The sequence below is a fragment of the Balaenoptera ricei genome, chromosome 1 (genome assembly GCF_028023285.1).
Source record: "Balaenoptera ricei isolate mBalRic1 chromosome 1, mBalRic1.hap2, whole genome shotgun sequence".
Classification (NCBI taxonomy): domain Eukaryota; kingdom Metazoa; phylum Chordata; class Mammalia; order Artiodactyla; family Balaenopteridae; genus Balaenoptera; species Balaenoptera ricei.
In genome coordinates, this window is record NC_082639.1 from 86,748,339 (window position 1) to 86,767,116 (window position 18,778).

Consider the following 18,778-nt stretch of genomic DNA (forward strand, 5'->3'; position numbering starts at 1 on the left):
TTTTAATAAGTAAAATTATTTCTCAAGAGCTTGAGGACTTGACACTGATAGACCAGAGCTGAAGAGGCTCAGCACTGCCGGAACCTTTTGCATTAGTTCATATCCTCGGGAGTTTTGGACTGTCAGTGCTGAAGGGTTTGAAATTGGGAAATATGTTACTCAAGTTTGCCCATTAAAATATTGGAGGAAAAATGTACTGAAGTTGCAGCCGGTGTGACATGCAGTATGTGACACTGGAAAAATGCTATGAATTTATGAATTTCAGGGGTTGTCTGAGCATAGAATCATGTGATGTGACAAGTGTAGGCAATACTTTTTTTTTTTCCTTTTTTTTTTTTTTTTGGTGAACAGCTGATTTAACAGGAAGAGAAAACTCCATGGAAAAACATCAGTGCATAAATTGCTCCTGCCCTGAACTCAATGCTATTAATTCTTTGAGGCCAAGAGTCAAATTTTGTCAGAAATGGAATCCTCTCTGACACTCTCTGCCAAATGGATAGACACCAAAACAATGACATTAAATGATATTCATGTTCTGACCAACTTACTCAAACAAGGCTATTCAGAATTATCGTTGGCATGGGACTTTCCTGTTTAGAGTTCAGCCATCTTTATCACCACAGTCACATGCTTTGCTATTTTGACTATTCACTATCACTTGTATTGGACAAATCATTCTACATGCTATCCTATTTGATATTATGAATAGAAAAAAGAGACTAAGCTTCCAGAGAAGACAATGATAATAATGGTGATTTCACTTGAAAATGGATGTGGAATTAAAGAGAATAATAATTCTGTTTAAACAGATTCAGTGACTTTTTAATGTACTCAATATATAATTTTAAAATAATAAAAGCACAGTATTTATTGCCAGGAATCTTGAAGTATTCTTGAACACCAGGCTCAATTTCCTCCTATATGTCAGAAAAGGGTGAAGAGCCACCACTTGCCTCTCTTGTACTGTCTTTTAACATCCAGTAGCCCTTGGGGTCTATGAGAAAATAACTAACAGGGCAACACCCAGCAAAAAACCTATACAAATGAGCGTGTGTTCATGTTTCTTTAAATATTTCCTAAAAGATAAAGCAAAAAGCGATGCAAAAGGTCCTGAGAACACGCAATTCCATCCCTAAGAAGATTCCCCGGGGAGATTCCTTTGCTTCTGTCTCATTTATGGTCAAGATAAATGTCTTCTCCTTGTGGGATATCCCTAGAAGAATGCCCCTGTTGAATTAGCAATTCCTTGTGATTGCAACTTTCTATGACATTTATAAGGAATGTTCATATATGCTATCTCATCTGATCTTCATAACAACCAATTAAATAGATAGAGCAGATAATAATGCTCCAACCAGAACCCAGATGTTCTGATTCTCAGGGCAGGACTTCCCATCTTACCTCCAAACTTCAGGTCAGAGAATGGGGAAGGTTGTTTCCAATGTCATGGTAGTGCATCATGGTAGGACTCATCAGAGAGAATAATTCAAATTGTCTACTATCCAGCTCCTGTCAAAAGCCTGGCTGAGATGGTGAGAGAATAAATTTCTAGAGATCAATTTTACAGTATGTGACAAAAGGTTTAAAAATGCTCCAACACTTTGGCATAGCAATTCCACTTCTAGTAATTTTTCATAAATGCATGCAAAGGTATATGTACAATGGTGGTAAGTATCTTAATACTTATAATAGGGGAAAATTCTAAACCTAAAAGTCTAAAATTAGGAAACTGGTTAAAACACTGTGATATATATCCATATAATGGAATATGAAAGTGGAATTAAAAATCATGTTGTGTGATGCTATTAACTGATTAGGGATAGTGTTTCTGGTACATTCATAAATGAAAAATCAGACAGAAAACAACATATATAGTACAATAGCATTTTAGAAAGAAAAATAGTCATTTTATGCATGAAAAAATATTGGCTAGATACATGCAGCAACGTGTAAACAGTTACCTCTGGGTAGTAAGATTAGAGGTGGTTATTTCTCATTTCATTTCATCTGTTTCTGCATGTGTGTATATGTGTGTGTGTTCCCACTGAGCATGTATTACTTCTGTAATTAAGGTCCAAATGTCTGTGCAAAAAGAAAGCCTGGCTGAGAGAAGTGATGCCCTCAGAAGATGGTATAAGAAACATACTGTCCAGACATTTCTTTAATCATTCCAGGTTCTAACCTCATGTTAAATTAGAGCACATAAATTATTTTTTAATTTTGAAAAATTTAATTATGGAAAAGAGTTTGTCTTTGAAATTTTGAATGTTTTCCTCTAGGTTCCAAAATATAGGGGAAGTTATATAAACCCAATCGATTCTTTCTTCCCTTCAGGTGCCAAGATGTATAAAACATTTAAAAATTAATCTCAGTAATTCTATAACCCTTGTGGTTAGCTTTTTATCTCTCCTCTTCATCATATCCTTTTTTTAAAGTATCAATTTGTGCAACTTTATTAGATACATATCTTTTATTATAATCCTTCTCATTGTTTTTGGAAAAAAATGGTATAAATTATGAAATAAATAACATACCCAGAAGTGAATTTAAGGACCATTCTTCTTACTGTCCACCTGAAAAACTGAGAAACAATACCTAGTTATGTGGCTCTTGTGATACAGTGGAAATTTCAGAGGATAGGGACAAAAAACTTTAATTTAAAACCACTGGGGCACTGGATGCTATCTCTAGGACACTGGACAAGTCACAATGTCTCTGTATCTGTGACCCTATCTGAGAAACTTTTATAATAATACATAGGAGTGGAAACTACTCTTGTCTCACCCCTAAGAGCTGTTCCTAACCTCCTTCACCTTGTCCTGCCTCCCACTAGAGAGCCTGGAAAAAGTTAACTGTTCACCTTCCCAGTCTCCTTTGTGGCTGGGTGTGGCCGTGTGACTGATATGTCTCTAAGGAAGATTTTTTTCTCCTTTATAAAGTTAGTAAATTCTGTTTGCTTCCCTCCCTTGCCAGCATCTGCTCCAACTACCTGCTCCTGCCTTGCTTTGCCTGGAGCTATGAGAAACATTTTGCGAACATAAGATGACAAGCTTAAGATTGAAAAGTCAACATGCCTAGAATGGTGGAGGGAAAAGATAGAAGGAGCCTGGGTTCTTGATGGTGCCAATGAGCCACTGAGGCAATGCCAGCAACCAACTAAGTCTGGGCTTACTCCTGTGTGCAAAAAATAATCCTCCGTTTGATTAAACAACTGCCATCCAGGCTCTCTGTTACCTGCAGCTGAATGATCCTGATGGTCAATATCATAGAGCTGTTGTGAGAATTAAATTAAATGAAATAATGTATGTGCAATTGCTTTATAAGCTGTAGATAACTCGAGAGATTTGTTATTATTTAGAGAGGCAATACAGAGCAGTGGAAAAGGCATTGGACTTGGGCTCAGACAGATTTAGGTTTACATCCTAGACCTTATACATATGAAAATGACCTAACCTGTCTGTGCATTCATTGTATCATCTGTAAAATGGAGATAATGAGTGTCTGAGAAGGTTGCTGTGAAGGTTAAAGGAGATAAGATACAGAGCTTGATACATCCTGCTCAATACATTTTTGTTTGAGAGAAAAATTAACAAGTAGCAGTGATGTGTGTTCTGCCCTAAATGAAGAGTTTTCTTTTTCTGAGTGAGATTGATGCCAAAAACTCGGCCTCTCTGCACCGGTGCCGAATCGAATCTCAGAGACAGAGTTTGGGATGAAGTAGGAAAGAATAGCTTTATTGCTTTGCCAGGCAAAGGGGGACACAGTGGGCTCGTGCCCCTCAAAACTGTGTGTCCCAACCCAGGAGGATTTGGTGAGGAGTTTTATAGCAAAGGTTCAAGGGCAGGGTTGCTGATAAGGGTCAGGGTGTGTGCAAGGCCTGCACTCCTTTAATCTGGCCTCAGGCGGTCTCCTGATGAACTTCTCGAGGTTATCAAACTGTGAACTTCTCTCTGGAACATCTTCCATTGGTGGAGGTTTTAGTTCTGCAGAAGAGCTCAAAGATATTGTTATGTGTATCCCTTGAGACTGAACCAGGATTCTGTCCCAAGGCTGCACTGTTGTTTCTTGGCTGTTCCTCCCTTGTCTCTGCACCCCCTCCCTTCTCTGATTAGCGGCTGTTTGAATCTGCCCCTTGGAACTCAGGGAAGGTCGAGAAAAGGGGAACACAGAAAGGCTTTCGTGCCCAGGAGCCCATATGGCCCTACTCAGTTTCAAGATCACACTGTCCCTTGAACATTTACATCATTATGCAAAGTTCAGGACACCAAAAGAGACTTCAGGATGCCCTATTAATAAAAGTAATAGGAAGAATTTTACTAGCTTACTAAGTATTAAAAAGCCAGGTACCATTCTAAGAACTTCATATATTGACTAATTTAATCTTCACAGAAGTCCTATGTGTTCTTTCACTTCATTATACAAATGAGGAAAATGCAGTACAGAGAGATTAAGAAACTCACCCCAGATTACACACCTAATAATGGAGTAGTCATTGAACTCAGGCAGTCTGGCTGCAGAACCTGTGCTCTTAACCTCTATGTTCTGTTAAGTCTCCTGAACAAATTATTAAATACACTGCACCGAGCCCTCTGTCTGAACATGGAAAAATTTGAATCTAAGCAATCTTTGCTTGTAGGCCAGGATTGTATACACGCACACACACACACACACAAAAGTATTGCTGAGATTTTGGGGAAAAAAATGGCCATTCCATCCAGTAAATAGAGGGATGTTTCAGTTTCCAGTGAATTGAAGTGGCAGAAAACTTAAAATCCCTCGGGGCTTCATCACATTAGGCCTTTCTGGGCAAAAGTCCAGGTCCAGGCTTTCTCATTAAGCTTTTTTTTTTAAACTTTTGGGTTTATTTATTTATTTATGGCTGTGTTGGGTCTTCGTTTCTGTGTGAGGGCTTTCTCAAGTTGCGGCAAGTGGGGGCCACTCTTCATTGTGGTGCGTGGGCCTCTCACTGTCGTGGCCTCTCTTGTTGCGGAGCACAGGCTCCAGACGCGCAGGCTCAGTAGTTGTGGCTCACGGGCCTAGTTGCTCCGTGGCATGTGGGATCTTCCCAGACCAGGGCTCGAACCCGCGTCCCCTGCATTGGCAGGCAGATTCTCAACCACTGCGCCACCAAGGAAGCCCTCTCATTAAGCTTTTTTTTTTTTTTTTTTAAGCTTTTAAATAAAAGCATAAACCACTCCCCAAACAGATAAAGAAGCACTAGAGGGACCCCAAAGAAGAAGGCCTGGAATTTGCCTAGGCTAATCATTCTTCCTTTGTATGAAACTTGAAGATACCTTAATAAAGAAGACGTTGGCATTTTGGCATACTCTCCAAGGGAAGTAACAATAATAGTAATAATAATAATTAATGTCTTTCATTCCTATAAACTGAAAGTTCCCTTATGGAGATATGAATGAGTGATATGAAACTGAAGTTCCCATTAGGATGCCCAGAAAATTTCCCAGAGTAAGCAGACTTCTTAGCTAGGCATAAATCTATGTGACATTGTAAGGGTGAGAGTAATTATGGGCTTGCTTGAAATGGATATGGTGGTTTTACTCTCCTTCGAGTTTGTCTTCCTGAATTGCAGAAGCTAGAAAATTAAAATATAGTGTTCCCAAATTTCATTACCACTAAAGTTCTGGATGTGAATTACATTCTGCCAGTTAGATGCACTCACATGCTCTTGAGAATGTGGAAATAAGGAAAGGGAGAGCTTCATGCCACCTGACTGTTTCTGTTGTCTGGTGTGACTGTGTGTACCAGGGAAGCCAGCAGTGAGGCACATGGGTCCCTATTGCCTGTTCTGGGCTTTTGCTCTGGGAAAGGATAGCCTCATACGTTTCCCGGGACCAACTTGGAGGTTAGTTAAATCAAAGTAAACTTTGCAGGCAGCTTGATTTGGCAGAAGAATAGCCAGATTTAGTCCACAGCTCTTGCATAGAATGAACAAAACTCAGATGTTTCTGTAGGAAAATGTAGGTATAAATGAGGGCTTGTGGTCTTTTCATTGTGTTGTGCTGAGGCATATGGCACATGATTCAGCTACGAGTAACTGAGCTGAGAATTTTGAGTAAGGAGATAGATGGTGGTCACGACAGTTGTTCCAAGTGGTCTAGAGAGCCTTCAAGAACCAAGGTGCCATATCAAGAGGGAATTCAGATCTCCCTCGATTTATGATGGGTTTATGTCCCAATAAACCCATCGTAAGTTGAAAATATTGTAAATTGAAAATGTGTTTAATACACATAACCTACAGCTGAGCAAAATCATATATCTAACACAAAGCCTATTTTATAATAAAGTGTTGAATATCTCATAATTTATTGAATGCTGTACTGAAAGTGAAAAACAGAATGGTTGTATGGGTACAGAATGGTGGTAAGTGTATTGGTTGTTTCCCCTCGTGATAACGTGTTGGACTGGGAGCTGAGGCTCCCTGCCCTTGCCCAGCATCATGAGAGAGTGTCATGCCACTTATCACTAGCCCTGGAAAATATCAATTCAAAATTTGAAGCACGGTTTCTACTGAATGCATATTGCTTTCCCACCATTGTAAAGTCAAAAAATCATAAGTGGAACAATCATAAGCCATCTGTACAACTGAATCCTGACCAACTGAAAAAAAAAAAAAAATCACAGATATAACCTTATCTGACTATAGCATCAGAGGTCAGCAAAAGTCCCAAGATGGTACTAGCTCACCTCACATCTGGTTCATGGGGAAACCCAGACTAGCTTGTCTCTGGCTGAGATGAGTGAGATTACAAAGCACATTGAGAGGCACTGAGCTGTAGATCACTCCTTTTGCCACCACTGTATGGTGTGTACCTTGTGTGTATCCCAGAAGAGCAGAGTAGGGCCCTGGAAAACTAGAAGACTGGACATTTTAACTTAAAATGTTTTAGTATTGCCCAAAGGGAATATTTAAATTAATGCATCAAAGTAAGACAAAAATTTAGATATTTCCCCATCTGTTTCCCGGTAAGTGAATCATGAGAATGATCAGAGCAGGTAAAGAACATAAAGCAACTACATTTTTTTTTTTCTGAGTGAAAAAAACTGTGAGTATCTTTCTGATTCTGTGACATTGACTCTATTTAGTTTATTCTGCAGCTTTAATTACCTGCCCCCATTCAGGAAATATGCAATCCCCAAAGTGGAAGTTTTTCATAAGTCCAGTATGATGCTTTCTTATTAGCGTGGAGGACGAAGAGTTCTGAGCAGGGAAAGCACAGTATTATTTCAGCTTTCCCTGTTAAGATATACTGATATAGTTTTATTATTTTTGTTTTAAGTTTGTGGAATATTCAGAACTGCAGTCCAGGCCATATATTTAAATTTACGTACAAAGACAATAAGGTTAAATCTACACTGATTTTTGAATAAATCTGTAACATGACTCACATGGTCAACATGAATAATCAACAGCTCACTGTATATGTCTTGGATGCCCACTCCCTCCCCCATACTAGCTGCAGGTGAAGGATTGTTGTAAAAGCCCTTCTGTGGTTCACAGACTTGCCTGGAGTGGGTAAACACTAAATGCACACTTACTCAGCTAACATAATGCTGGTTCCCTCAGCTTCGCTTTCTTCCCAGCCTCCCAGGTCGACAGAATGCAATCCCTCTTTTCTCCTTATTTGTTTTTGAAGATTTCCTATAATGCACATAGGTATGTTCTTTTCTTAAGGTAACGATTGTTTTCCAGACAGAAAAAATGGTTTTATCCACAGAGTACAGTAAAATTCACTAATAGTTTTGCTGCATAAATATGTTTTTAAATGTCTTTGTTCTACTTTTAGCATTTCTGCCTTTATTCAATTTAATGCCCTTGTAGAAGTGATTCCCATTTTTTCCTTTTGAGATGCAAATAGTATGGATTACTTTCTCTTGGCTTACGTTAGTGGATCCTGTAAGGGAATCATCCTGGAAAGGCACGTGTACCATGTTCAGGGATATTCAGCAACATGTCAGGTAGCCCAGAGTATTACTGAATATTTGTCACAGTGGAATTGTGTGTAGTCAAAATGGTGAGCGTAAACTTAATTCCTGACCCTAATCTTGAAAGCCACTTCCCTGGGAATCACTATTCTGAAAGAGATTTGTGAGAAATATGATCTTTTGTGAAAGAACTATTTAAAAACAAATAAACATCCAAATGATAATTACTAAAGAAAAATGTCAGTGTTCAAGATCCACTTCCCTACAGTGGTATTTTGTTAAACTTAGAAATATTAGGAAAATGTTGGTACCTATGCCATATCCTCTTTGGTAATATGGACCATACCACTGCCAATGTGCTGTGAGTACTGGGCACTCTGCACTTGCTCATGGATTGAGTGAGTGACTGACTGACTCCTTCATTCATTCAGTCAGACGGTTTACAATGATGACTTCCTGGCTTCCATTCAGATAACATGCTAGGTACTCAAGGACTGGAGGTACAACAATGAATTATATAGCTTTAGTTCTCAAAGGGCTTTACAGTCTAATGGAATAAGCAAACACACTAAGGGTCTCCAAAGTGGGGGGGGAGTGCATCCTCATATGTTGTACTAAACTATTCATTGGGAAAAAATAATTCTATTTATAGTTTGATCTAAAAATTCAGGTAATTATTAGTTTACTGATAGTAAAAATATGGATTATCATCGGTACCATAACTTGTTTATTTGGTGAGATGGTCATATGTCACCAAGGTCCAAGTTTTCCTTTAAGGAAGAGTGAGACATCTACAATATGAAAGAGTTGAGAGCTGCATTCTCACTTGTTTATTTATGTTACATTTATTCCAATAGTTTAGAGTTTGTGTATGTTTCGTGGATTCCTAGGTTATAATAAGAAGGAAAGAGTTTTTTTTACGATACTTTGTAGTAAGACATGGAGTGACCATGAAGTCTTTTGTATCACATATAAGTTCACTGATACCTTGTGACAAAGTATTTGAAAAGGCTACTGAATATCACCATCAATTAGTTTTACCAGTTCTTAAATTTCATTAAATAGAACCTTAGAGGATGCTAGTAATGCTAGTATATTGATCTGGCTATGGTTACATGGCTGTCTACATATATACAAACTCATACAGCTGTATAGTTCAATATACTTTACTGTGTGCACTTCATGCACTCTACTGTATGTATATTATCTCTTAATAAAAATTAATTTAAAATAAAAAATAATAAATAAATCAATAGAACTATCAAATTTAAAGGAAAGATATATAATTTTTTAATAAAAGGGCATATACTCCAGCTTTATTGACTCTTTCTACATGACTGGTTGCCATACTTGTCTGTTACCTAGCAGATATTATAAACACACACACACACAATTTTTCCCTTCTATGTAAAGGGAAAAAATATGCCTTTTAATAGTAAGCAAGAAAGTAATTTGTTTTCATCAGAAATTTAAGCAATGGAGAGAACATTTTGAAAATAGATATTTAGAACTGTTCCAGTCATTATGAGATTTTGTTAAAAAAAAAAATGCTTGTACCTATAAAACCTCTCATATTGGCATACTTAGAAAATTTTATAGTAGGGTTTTTGTTTTTTTTTTACCCTGCTAACAAATATCTCAAATGAAGACTTTCTGTGAGTTTGAGTCCATTAAAAATTATTTAAAAATTTGAGCCCATTAAAATTCAATATACTCCTATTGGTTTACAAGAAAAATTGATTCACATCAAGGATGGAAGTAAAGTCCTTGGGAATTAAAAAAATACTTTTCAAATTACTGTGCTCACCCACAGTTCCAGGAATTTCACTTCTTGTATATCCCCCTGAATTCCTTACACAGGCTTTTAACGAGATATATTCTACAGTGTTTATTGTACTCTTATTTGTGGTACTGGGGAGTTAGTTAGAGACAAAAGTCTCCATCACTGGGAAAGCGGATAGATAAAGATGTTTTTGGATATTATGCAGCAATTAAAGGAAAAGAATTAAATGTACATATGGCAACATGAATTTATCTTTAAAATTATAATTCGTAATGGGAAGAGTGAGAAACAGAATGAGATATATAAACCAGAAATATTCATATAAATTAAAAATAGATGCACACAAAACAATCACTCACATCTGTAAGAGCATAAATACACTAAATGATAAACACTGACATTTTACTTTGGGAGAATTGGTAGGAGAATGAGATGAAGGTTTGGTGATAAAAGAGAATAGATAAATAAAATAAGAGAGAGCCTTCGAATGGATTGAAATTGATAGCATGTTATGAATGGAAAAGCATGATTAGCTTAAGCTTCTACACCTGGGATCCTATATCTGCCCACACTTCCTTCAAAAAAAGGGGCAAACAAAAATACAAATGAGGAATTTTGAATATGGTAAATAAAAATGCTATCCATTCCAGCTATGACAATCATTAATACCCAGTGTCAAAATAAATGAATTCAGAATGGTATCTTTGAATCCTTGTATCACAAGGATTTAAAGCATGATTTTTTTAAATGAAGTATATTTATCATACTAGATTATTAATAAAGATACTACTAAATTCTAATGACATTTGGTGAAATTGAAGTACTTGTAATATTAAAAATTATATAGAGTAAAATACTTCATAATAATGTGTACTTTCATCTTTATTTCATCCTTTTAGTTTTAGTTCCTATTATTTTGTATATGTATACAATGTGAGTAAATAGTAGTACAGTAGTAAATTATGTTATTTATAATTATAGAAATATGCATATATATATTGAATATGCAATTTTAACTGATAGAGATACATGACCAAAAAACTTTGGAAATGGCAGGTGTCAATACCTAGAACAATATAAGTGCTACAGTAGACAAGAAGTAGAAACAAGGCTTAAAGAGAGACCAGTAGTGGACCAGTCGACTCCGCCCTGAATATTAGGAAGGATCAGAGGAGAAGATCTTTGAGCAAGTTTTAAATGATGAATAGACGTTAACCAAACTTGCAAAAAGATGAGAGAGTAGAGTAGCATATTTAAGGTTTGCTTTCTAAGTATAATATATATTTCTAAATGTAATATACTGTATAATACTATAATATATTGTATATATTGTAATATATAACATATATAATGCATATATAATTGATATAATGGTACCTTCTTTAGACATATAATTAATCACATATGAATTTTTATTTTGTATCCTTTATTTTATACTTCTGAGCCTATTTTTCAGGTCACAATTTTTCAGTCATGGAAAAATATCATAGGTCATAGGCCAATAATGTCAAATGTATACAAAAGTTGTAGGCAGAGAGCAAATGATAGTGACTTGCATATATGGACTTATGCTGGTGATTTTAAGGAGCTTTCGAAGAAATTTAAATTATGGAGAAACATTTTAAAGTTTGTGTTCAGAAATTTCATTGATGGCATGGGGAGTGGTTATTGGCATACTGGAATAAGATAACCCATGAGGAAGCTACTAGACTTTATTTTTATTACCTTTCATAACATTTAGAGCAGTTTATAGTTATTTTGTTTTTCTTTACTTGTTATTGTTTGCTTTCTCCACTAGACTGCAAGCTCCACATAGGCAAAGACAAACTACATTCATCCTGTCATCTTGTATCCTGGTACCTACCACCATGTCTGGCACCAAGAAGGGGCTCAATCAGTATTTAGAGAATGAATGATGAGGTGAAGAACGGGAGTATTTGAGAGACATTTAAGAAGTCTAAACTGATAGATTGTAAGTGATGTCTTCAAGACATTTCTGTTCTTATTGTTCCAGTTAAGTCCCTCAGTCGGAAGGTAAAGAACAGGCCATTTTCTATTTCTGTATCCTGTTTGAGAAGGAAGAGATATCACTTGACTATTTCCACGTAAATTTGTATTGTGTGTGTGTGATTATAAATGTGATGATCAACTACTTTGAAGCACAGGTGCTTGGATGAGTTTTGTGACCTTGAACATGTTTCTTGCCCTCTAAATTTCCTCACCCATAAAGTGAGTACAGCAATCATCACCTGAGTGAGGTGTTCTGAAGAAGACTAAATGAAATTATATATGTAATGATTCTAGCAGATTGTAGGACATAATCAGTAGTTTAGGCTCACCACTATTCTCTCCAAACACATTCAAAATGGCTCTAAATATTGTATAAGTAGTCATCATGAGAATACAAACTGCTAAACTGGAAAGGGCACTGAGCCCAGAGTCATACCTGGGACTGTATGTTCAGAATATATGGTTATCCTATGGATAAAGGATCATCAATTTCAAAGAACTTTTGCTTGTCTGAATTAAGAATACTATGAGTCATTCTTTTGATTAGAAAGAAAATGATAAGCATTTTTTATGGTTGTACCTTATTGAAAATATAATCTAAATGTGCCACATAAATGGGAAGGAAAGAAATTTTCAGAGTTATTAATCCTGCAAAAAAGAAAAATATTCTTAACTTGCTTTGTTCCTCATAATAATTATTATCCTTTGCAACTGCTTTGAAATTTACTCATGGACAGCTTTTGCTTTCACGGGGCTGGAAGCACCATGAACACAGGGATTACGTCCATGTCGTTCACCACTGCAAAACCATGTCCACTACAGGTCCCAGTACATGGTAACACAGCCCAACATAAAAATATAAGGTAAGTGAGCAGAAAGATTCACTATAAGCCTTTTTCGAACAGTGATTCTGCCACCTATTGGCTTGGAGATTCTGGAAAGTTACTTAAACTCTCTGAGCCTCATTTCTCTTATCATTTTAATGGGGATATACCACCCATCCTGCTGCTGTAAGGATTCAGTGTATAAAACACATGTCCTAGTGCAGCCACATAGTACGTGTGCAATAAATGTTACCTATTAGTATGACCTGTTTGGATAAATCAAATGGAAATCAAGGGAAGGAGATTTACAAAATATTTATATTAGCAGGAACTTTTCAGGAACAGACAGACAATACTGGACAATTGACTCAGAGTTTGGATTCTGACTTGCTGCTTTTTTACTAGTGACTCTTCAGTGGACTATTCATCAGACATAAATTACCTCAGACTTTAGTTGGACAGAGTTGGGGGTTTCCGTAGTGATGGGGATCAATAGATGGGGGTGGCTGGAGGCTTTAGCGCTGAGCCGATTTAATGGGTCTTGGATAGAGGTGTGTTAAAAGCTTTTAGGTGAAAGCTCCCTGTTGCTGCTTTTTGTACTTTGTCTAGTACCTTAATGAATGCTGCCTTAAAGAGTGCTTTATCTCTGTGTTATGAGCCCAGGTTTGACTGTTTGTGCTCTCAGAAGGATTTTAGCTGTCTCGGGATAAGATTTTATGAAGGGAAGAAAAACTCATATGGAAATATGATTTTTATGATGAGTACTAATCTGAAGAGATTAACGGCAATCACTGGTATTAAATCCCCAAATCAGAGATTTTAGATTGATTAAAAATACACACCATTCAGACAACAGAATCTCATACCAGATTTCTGATAGTACAATTATCTTTATATTATTGTAACATTTTAGGCTGAAGTATGGATTTGTTCTGTAGGATACTAAAAAGAGCTTTGGGATAACAACATAAATTCCTAGTAAAGTTCTGTGTTTTCTTCAAGGTCACTTATACGTTTTAAATCCCAAAGCTTAGCCTTTACAATCACCTAAGTGTTATATTGTTAAATATTGATTTGATTTTTAAATACGAGGGCAATATTGTACTAAGCCTATATGAACGTAACTTGCCTGACTTCCAGAGTGGGGTGTCATTCTAAAATAGCAGAGCAGAAGGCATTTCCTTTATATGTATCTAAACCTTCTACTGTCACATATACAGCACATAATTTGCTTCTTAAGGATTTTTCTCTCTTGTTTTAGATTTATTTTTCTGGATTGCTTTTATGACTGTGTTTACATATGGAGCCAGCACTTTAGCAGAGATCATTTAGAGCCCCTTTTGATACCCACTTAATGATGGAGCTTAGTAACGCTGGGAAAGGAAGTATAGTATTGAATGCATTGAAAATATTCCCATGTTTTCCTCTCTTGTGAGTTGTTTCAAAAAGCATAAACTGAAGGCCCGTTATCAGAAGCAACACAGCTAAATTCTTTGGTTGGGGTGTATTATAGGGGGATAGCTTATGAAGATATTACTGATAAATTGAAATTCTTCTTAAACTCGGTCAAATAATTTGGTCTTATTAATAGCCTATACAAATGTAAATCTTATGCATACAGTTAACTATTGAATTTCAAACTATTATTTATCAAAAAAGATCAATTTCTAAAATATTTGATCTACTTTTTAGAATGTTACTACAGTGGTGCATTTTAATAACAGTGATTAATTTCATTTTGTTTTTCAAATTATCACTATCCTATACAAAGTTGATTACATGATTATTGTAAAATTTTATTTACTCATTAACTTTATTTATACTGTTATTGAGTATTTATTATGAGCTCTGATTAAGACCATAAAAATGAATAAAACAGTGGCCGCTTTTGATAACTCACAGTCTTTGTGGTGCGGGAAAGGTCATTGAAATAGAGAGAACATTACCAGAGACTGATAAGAAGTTTGTATAGCTTCAAACTAGTTTACTGCTTTAAAAAATAGCATTTTTCATTTCTGTTTTCTGATTATGAACTCATATATTCATTTGAGGAATTCACATTGTTAGTATTTTTGTGTATAAACCATATTTTTTCACATAAAGTTATATTTGTAAATGTTTTAAATATTTGGGTCCATATTGCTTAATGCCTGCTTTTTTTTCACTTAACTACTCTACCATAGATAGTTTCCCATGTCAGTGTTTATTCTGCTATAATTTCATTTTTAATAACCACTCATTCCTCCATTATTCAGATGTAAATAATCAGATGTAAAAATTATTTATCTTCCTCCATAATTTATTTGACCAGTTCTTCGCAATTGTTTATCTGAGGATTTTTTTAATGCTATCATAAATAATATTCCAATGAAAATTTTATAGATAAATCTGATTATTTCCTTAAGAAAAGAATACTAGAAATAAAAATACTGAAAGAGATGGTTATAAGTATATTCATATTTTATGCATTCTATATATAGTCAAATGTTCTTTAGAAATTGTGCTGTATATAAGGGTGCCCAGGTTCTTCACGCTTTACCATGCTTCTTAGTCTTTTCTATTTTTGAAGAGTAAACAAATAACATTTTATTTTGTCTTTATTTGGTTAACAATGAGATTTAGTTTTCCATTTTTATCAGTCATTTGTACTGTTCACTAGTGAGTTACCAGTAATGCTCTTTACCTATGTCTTTATTTAATTTGTAAGGTCTCAGACTTCTATTTGATGAAATAGTTGACTATCATAGCTTTGCAGACCTCCCACCTGTATATTCAGGATTAAATAAGTAAATAAGTAAATAAATTAAATGGCTGAACCTATCAAGCATGCAAGATAGGAAAACCCCACACACCAGAAGCATAGGGGTAGGTGACAGGTAGAGCAGTGGTCATGCCAGCTGATGATGTTGCAGGCCACATGTGATGGAGATGGTGTAAGGATACAGTATTGCCCCCTAGCTTGACTTCCAGCTACCATGGAAAGGCAGGCTGTGAATGGCTATAATTGAGCTAGCTGCTGTTTTTACTCTGGGTGGCACAAAACATCTCCAATGAGAATTCAAAATCTAAGGCCTGTGCCTCTGATTAATTGCAGTCCAATTTTACACTATTCATGTATTCCAAGAAACCCCATACTGAGAAATAAACATAGAAATTGGTCTCTGGTCATTGAAACATCTCTGGTGTCTGTTGGAAACAAAAGCAAAGCTCTCTGGAGAGATACTTCAAAAACTGAGATGCATGGAATTGCCATTATAACATGCTTTGCACAAGATAAGGCAATAGCAAAAAAATTACAAAACATGAGACGAGAAAAATTCACGATGAATAAGATTTAGACAAACAAGAGAATTAACTAACACCTGCAAAACTTGAGAAAATAGAGCAATACATTAAAGAGACACTATATAGAATAAATAGGTGTATTTAAAATTAATAATGTAGGGACTTCCCTGGTGGTCCAGTGGTAAAGAATCCGCCTTACAATGCAGAGGACATGGGTTCGATCCCTGGTCAGGGAACTAAGATCCCACATGCCGCAGGGCAACTAAGCCCGAGTGCCACAACTACTGAGTTCTCACGCCTCAACGAGAGAGCACACATGCCACAAACTACAGAGCCCACGCACCCTGGAGACTGTGCACCACAACTAGAGAGAGGAAATCCCTCATGGCACAGTGGAAGATCCCACATGCCTCAACGAAGATCCCGCATGCCGCAACTAAGACCCGATGCAGCCAAAAATAAATAAAATAAATAATAAATAATAAATAAATCTTAAAAAAATAAAATTAATAATGTAAAAAAATTATAGAAAATAAGAGAATAGGAGACATTAAAAACAAACAAATGCAGTTTTGAAAAGTTACGAAATAAGTTCTAAAAATAGAAAAACATAGTCATTGAAATTTAAAACTTAATGGGTGATTTAAAAAGCAAATTAGACATCCCCAAAGTATGAGAGAATAAGTCAACTGGAAGAGAAATATAGGGGGAAAAACATAATGTAGCACAGAAAGACAAAGAAATAGGGAGTATGAAAGAGTGCTTTCAACATGTGTTAATAAGATTCCAGAGGAAGTAAAAAGAATGGCTCAGAATTTTCCAGACTTGACAAAAGCCATATATCTCCAAGCCTGAGATGCACAATTTACAGGAATAATAATAATAGATAGTAATTCATACCTAGATATCACAATAAAGTGAATAATATCAAAGAAAAGAGAAATTTTTATAACATTCAGAAAAATGTAAGTTAATTACAAAGGCCCAATTATTAGACTAAAGATAGACCTTCAACTTCAACCACAGAAGACGGAAAACAGTGGTGTTACAGCTTCAAAGTGCTAAAGTGTAAAAAAAAAAAAAAACTGTCAACATAGAAGCATAAAATTAAATAATCTATCCTTTAAGAATAAACTCAAACTAAAATTTCTCAACACTGCATTAATAAAGAGAAACATAGATAAATATATAAGTAAGTATTTGTAGTGATAGTGGGCATCCTTCTTGTATTACTAGCTTCTTTTTACATTGAAGGCAGCTATTGATTTGAAATATATATTATTATTATATTGAGAAATTAATATTCAATTCATAGTTTATGAAAATACTTTTGATCAGACAGGAATAAATAAATTAAAATTTCTGACTGTCACTCACATTTTCTGGTTTTGATTTTTAAGATATGGCCAATCAACCTGCTCTGCCTCACTCTCCGAATCCCAACTTAAACTTGAAATGTTTTCTTTTCTCTGTTCTTTAACAAATCAGATATTATAAATAGGTGCGCTTTCTCAGTGTTGAAACAGTTTAAGTTCATCAACTTGAGAAATATTTGGTTTGTTTTTGATGCACATTCTTACTAACTCCTTTCACTGTCAGGTACAAAAAAAAATGTCATGTATTTAAATGAAAAAAAACATTAATGGTTTGGGGAAATCACTGTTTTAGCAACTTTTTATTAATATTTAATATGTGTTATACACTATACTAGGAACTATGAGGAGCTCACAGGTAAAATATTAAATTATTAAATGGTAGTGAAAATTTCAGGCTTACTTTGGCATTATAATCAAAAAATAATCAGGAGAAAAAAAGCTAACAGATCAGTTGCACTGAATTGGACTGAAAATATACTTAGATTTCCTAAAAAATATGTTTCCTTTATATACTACACTTTGATTATAAAGGTCTTGTTCCTTATCCACAGAAAAACAGCAGAGATAATAATTCCAAATATGGCATTAAATGTTTACTATTTTCTAGAACAAAAAGAATAGTACATGAAAATTTTATATAGTGAATTATATATCTCCTGCTATTAAGTCAGTGTCCTGATTTATAAATGTGTCATTGCTGCTTTTCTGTATAATAATGCATTCCTGACTTTCTTTGCTTGATTGGTTGATCATTGTTAAAATAGTCCAGGAGGACTAAACTGTGATAGATGGTCTGGAGAGACTGGTCACTCTCTATGTCATGTCATCCAGTAGCATGATTGGGATATCTCCTCTCTCACACACACATACAAACAGTTCCTTATTAAAGAATACATTTCCAAGTAAGATATTGAATTAGAATAATAGAATAGTAGAATTATAAGCCATAATAATGGTCATCATATCCAACTCCTTCATTTTGAAGATATGGACACAGAGGTTCAAGAAGGTTAAGTAATATCCCTAGGGCAATACAGATACGTAGAAGCTTCCCTGGAACTGAAATTTCCCCCTGAGCGCCTGTCCAGTACTGTTTCCACCACAACACACTGCAGAATTGTGGAGGCAGGCTGTCAGATTTTACAATTTAAATTATGACTCAGAAAAGAGGGAAATAAGTTTCTTTATTGTTTTAGTTTTCTAAGTCTCCTTATCTAACATATTCCATCCTGTTGAAAGCTATATAAAGTAAGGTTAGGCAAATTACCAAAGAAAATCTCCACGCCACTCAAATTTTGTGAAGTGAGAATTTATCTCAGACTTGAATCTACTGAAAGCCCCCTATTTGACAGATGCTTTAAATTTATATTGAAAGTTTGGAAAGAGAGAAAGGATTAAAGAGGAGAGAAGGAAGGCAGGAAGGGAGGGTGGGAAGGAGAAAAGAAGAGAAAACAAATCTAGCATTGGAAGCATAATCAGGAGATGGATATTAGATACAGTATTTCACGTCTAGAAATTACTAGAAATTCACCTACTATAAGGGGGCTGTATCAGAC